We start from the raw sequence: 5,156 nt of genomic DNA, 5'->3' as shown, positions 1-5,156 counted from the left end.
ATGGGGTCGCAAAAAGTCAGACACGACTGAGCGACTGAACTGAACTGAACTGAACTGAACATATTTCTAGACCTCAGTTATTTCCTTTTTATTGAAGTATAGTTGATTTACAATGTTGTGTTAATTACTGCTGTATGGCAAAGTGATTCACTTATACATATTAATATATATGCATTCTCTTTTTTATATAGTCTTTTCCATTATGGTTTATCATAGGATACTGAACACAGTCCTCTGTGCTAGACAGTAGGACCCGTTGTTTATCCATCCTATACATAAAAGCTTACATCTGCTAACCCCATGGTCCCAGTCCATCCCTCCCCTAACCGCCTCCTCCTTGGCAACCACCAGTCTATTCTCCATTAGACCTCAGCTATTTCTGATGAAATCAAACACCTACATGGAAGCCAGAAGAGACCTCATTCTTCCTCATTCTTTAATGTACTTGTTCTACACATAGTACAGTATTCATACACATTTTTATAATTGTATTCATAAATGTTGGGTCAAATGAAGATCTTTAGAGGCTTGAAACACTGAGTATTTTATGTTACCTGCTCTTCCGTATGAAATTTAAAACACTACCTCATAAAATACATGGGAGGACGTTCAGCACCATTTTGAACTTGATGACTAGTATACTTTTTTAAATACCAAATACTGAAGTCTTCCAAAACACCCTTTGTTATGTTGGGGTTTCTTTCCTTTGCAAGTATGCAAAGCACATGTTTAGACTGCCTTCTGGTAACTGAGCCCTGGCTCAGAGCATTCTCTTTAGCCTGTTGCTTCTGGAGCATTCGAGGATCCAAATGAAAACTTAAAACCAGTAGCCAGTCCTCACAAGTACTTTGACACCGTGATCAGGGAAAGGAAGACAGGGAGGGAAAGAACTGAAAGAACAAAAGAAAAAAAAGCTTTTTCTTAAGGAAGAAAAGATGGGAGAGAACACAAAGCCCTGCCAGTAGGCAAAAGGCAGGCAGGGCCCCCAATCTAGTCCCTAGGCTATAAATCCATTTTTAAATAACAGCTCCTCAGGGACGCTCCCATTCTCCCCTGAAGTCTCCAGTGACTGCCTCGGCGCACACTCGGTGAGTCATCTGTTGTTAGATTCTTCTAATATAATAAGTCAATAAAGGAGCAGAGCCCAACATTTTAACTTTTGTTAGTTTCAAGTACATTATCTTGGTATTCCAGAAGACAAATGCAAAGGACAAATATTGTTAAACATTTGCTTCCCATGCTCCTTTAAGGGAGTTGTGCATTTTTTTTTTTTTATGAGATAGTTCCTTTATATTTTTCAGTGGAGGGATCCAGGACTGAACAACCATCTAGAGAGGAACTGGCTCTCAGGTCGGAAGGAGATGTCACCTCTTTGCAACCACATGTCTGAACTGAAATCTACTCTCAGTCATTCACTAAAATCTCTGTTCAGATCCTCCACTCAAGAACTCATAGTACAGTCCCCTCCTTGGACCATGGTGATGGCCAGAGTTTTCTTTTTCCTATGAAAATGAAATTTTTCCTCTCTGTGACTTTCATTTTCTACTTATTGTACCCTTTTTGCCCTGCAGAACAAGAGTAAGGCTTCTTTCACATAGGAGTCCTACAGATTTTACCTGAAAAACATAAGTCCATCATCTTCTGCAGGAGCAAGCATGGTATAGTGCAAAGAGTTCATTTCTAGAGGAAGACAATTCTGGGCTTAACGCTAAGTTCTATCACTTATTAGTTGTGTGACCTTGGACATTCATAAAATATGGGTTAAACTAGGTTTGTAGACCATTTTAGAAGCGGCAGCGCATTGAATGTAGGAATATTCCATACCTTAAAATTTCATCGTTGGGATTTCCCTGGTGGTACAATGGTTGAGACTCAGAGCTTCCACTGCAAGGGACATGAGTTCAATCCCTGATTGGGGAACTAAGATCCCACATGCCATGCAATGAAGCAAAAAAAAAAAAGAATTTCATTGTTGCCTTCAGTCACTTTTGAAGTGAAGGGATGTGGTCAGGAGAATAATAAGTAAGAATGGCTCATTCATGCACTCAGTGTCAAATGTTTGTTAAATACCAATTATTCTAAAGTGATCAGTAGAGATATTGCTTTTTATCGTTATATACTAAATACATTTTACGCTATATATTTACTAAATTTCTTTTAGGTCTCATTTTTGCCCTACAATAAAGAGGTTGCACGAGATTTATTTTCAAATTAGGCTGCCTGTCAGTCTGCAGGGAGTGGTTGTAGCCAAAGGTTCTGGGTGTTGCAACAGTTTACTCTGTGATAAGTAAACTCCCACAGCAATGGTTGGGAGGGCAAAACAGTAACAGCTGTGTTGTGAATGGAACACAAAATTTATACCACCTTTAATGAAGTAAGAATTGAATTTTGTGTTTCAGACTATATTCTCAAATTCCAGGGTGGGGGCATTTTGGTTAGAAAAAAAAATACTGTAAGAAACATCTTTCTAAATCTGAGCAAATAATTGGAGACACATGGAGAGATGGTGAAGAATATAGATTCCTGGGCCCCTAGAATGACAACACCATATTCTTCAGCCAGTGAATCTCTAAGAACTCATCTTGGCTCATGTTCTAGGATTGCATGTTTCTGACAGTGACAATATAAAGCATTTGAGTAAATATTATTAACACTCTTTCTTTGTGATGGAAAAATAAACCCTACTGTGACAGTCAAGAAATACAAACCTTCCCCTCAATGACCTACTAGAATTAGTAGAAGATTAGAGCCATACTACACAATGCCATAAGTTACAGTAAAGAACTGACAGTGAAAAACTCAAGAAGTAAAAGCGTGGAATTAGGGGAAGGTGGTCAGAAGATTCAAACTTGCAGTTATAAGATAAATAAGTCCTGGGATATAATGTACAGCATGATGACTAAACACTGCTGTGTATTACTCTATATTTGAAAGTTGCCGAGAAAGGGCAGATGCTAAAAGTTCTTACCACAAGGAAAAAATATTGAAACTATGTAAGGTAATAGATGTTAACTAATCTTAGTGTGGTAATCATTTTGCAATATATACAAACATCAAATTGTTATGCGGCACACTTTAAACTTACACAATGTAATATGCTAATTAAATCTCAATGAAACTGGGGAGAGGGGAGCACTACAAAATCAACTGGAGAAATGCTGGTTAAATTGGAAATGGAAGAGTTGAAATTGAAATAATGTTTCTATCATTTCACTTGAGCAATGTGACCAGTAATGCAGACCCTCAAAAGCTGAGTGAGCTCACAGCTGCAAACATTAATTCAAGTCAGAAGGTAGAAAAAAGTGAAGATCCAAGAGCAGAGAACAGGAGCTGATCATCGTTCTCTTATTTGTGGATTCCGGCCAGAGCTGTGATAGGCTTCGGTGCCCTGCCCAGCCCACAACAACCGCCTTCTGCTCCCTACTGGGCTGAGTCTCCCCAGGCCTTCCAGAACTATTAGTCTAAGAAAACATTTTAATTTCATCCGGCCTCCTACTCCCACCCTGCCTTTAAATTTTAAACTTACAAACTCTTGTTGTTTTTCTTTTTCCATTAAGAAGTAGAAGTTGTGTTTCCACCACATGGTTTTAGAAGCATCAGTGCTTAGGAACCCAGAAACTTGGAACTAACCTTTTGTCCAACACCACTTTTTTACAACTACCCTTTTGAAAACAAGATAGAAAGATAAAATAAGCTAAAACAAATACCGAATATAAGACACACCAGTGTCTTTACACATAAGCTCACATAAAGTGAGCAGCAGCACCTTCAGAAGTCACGTGGTCCAATTCTCTCCTTTTACTGAGAAGGAAAAAGGGGGCCAGAGCAGGGAAACTCCAGCTCGAAATCTCAATTCTCAGTGTTAAAAGATGGTTTTTAAAAAAGGCCTAGATTTTGACCCCTAATGTAGTGCTTTTTTCACTCCATCACATTACCTCTTGGGAGACTGACTATTGATCTGAAAAATAATTTTGCTAAAGCCATTTGGAATCTTTATTGACAATTGGCTCATGGTCTAATTAACACTTTATTTTTGCCTTCACTGAAGTTCTTCCCAGTTTCCTAAACTGGTTTCAGTGTTTATGGGTATTTGACTATAAATTCAGATAGTCACATAAAGAAAAATCTTTAGATCACCTAGTCCAAGAGGTCTTAACCTTGGACCCGAAGCCTCCTGGGTTGGACCCAGGGATTCTAGGGTTGAACTCCAAGTAAAGTTAGCAGAACTTTTGAGAGCATTTTTCTGGGTTAGGAAGACAGTTTTCCTCAGATTCTCAAGGAAGACCGTGAACCCTCACTAAAACTGAACTATTATCTAGGTCAATTTCCTCAAGTTAGAGTTGCAGAAACTGAGAAATGAATAGAGTTACCAACATCATATAGAAGAGGTAAAGGCCTGGAATTCAGACCTCTTTGTGCACCCTCCAGGAATCATGTGACCTTGCTCTGCCTGCTGCCCAGAGAGGACTCCCGTTCTCCTGGTTAACTCTCTCCCAGTACAAGCTTCTCACTACAAGAGGAATCATCGAGACAACATGCAGGACCCGATACAAACCCACCCTGCCCTGGAACAATGGTTCCCTGTACCTCTCCTAGCAGCCAAGCAGGACCCCCACCTAGAACTTCTGGCAGAGATGGAGTTGGTATCCCAAGGCACTGGGCTCCCTCTCATGTGGATGCTCAGCTGGAGTTTCTGCAGTCTGATGCTCAATCCCTCACCTTAGGTAGATTATTAAATGCTGTCATCCACAGCATCCCCAGATAGACGGCTTTAAATTCTATTTGGAAGGCTAGAACTCAAATCCACCTATATGTATGCTTCATCCTCGCAGGCAGGCAGTTCTTATATATTTGTGATGTCCACACCTCCAAATTAGTTTTTGGTCACACACAAAAAAAGAATAAGAATTTTCAACTGCATACACAGTTTGTATTTTTGATTATTGATTTTATACAAAACTTCTTAGCATACTTGGTGTGGGGAGATTATTCAGGATTATTGTATCTCTAGTTCTCTGATATCATAGCTAGAAGTTAATGCACAGTGACTAAGAATGACAAATCAAGAAACAGTGGCTAATAAAACATCTCTGGAGTATACACAAGAAATTGATGTTATTTGCCTTGAAGAAATGGAACTGCTTAACTTGGGTCAA

Source organism: Cervus elaphus, chromosome 9 (genome assembly GCF_910594005.1).
Source record: "Cervus elaphus chromosome 9, mCerEla1.1, whole genome shotgun sequence".
Classification (NCBI taxonomy): Eukaryota; Metazoa; Chordata; class Mammalia; order Artiodactyla; family Cervidae; genus Cervus; species Cervus elaphus.
This window is presented reverse-complemented; position numbering follows the sequence as displayed.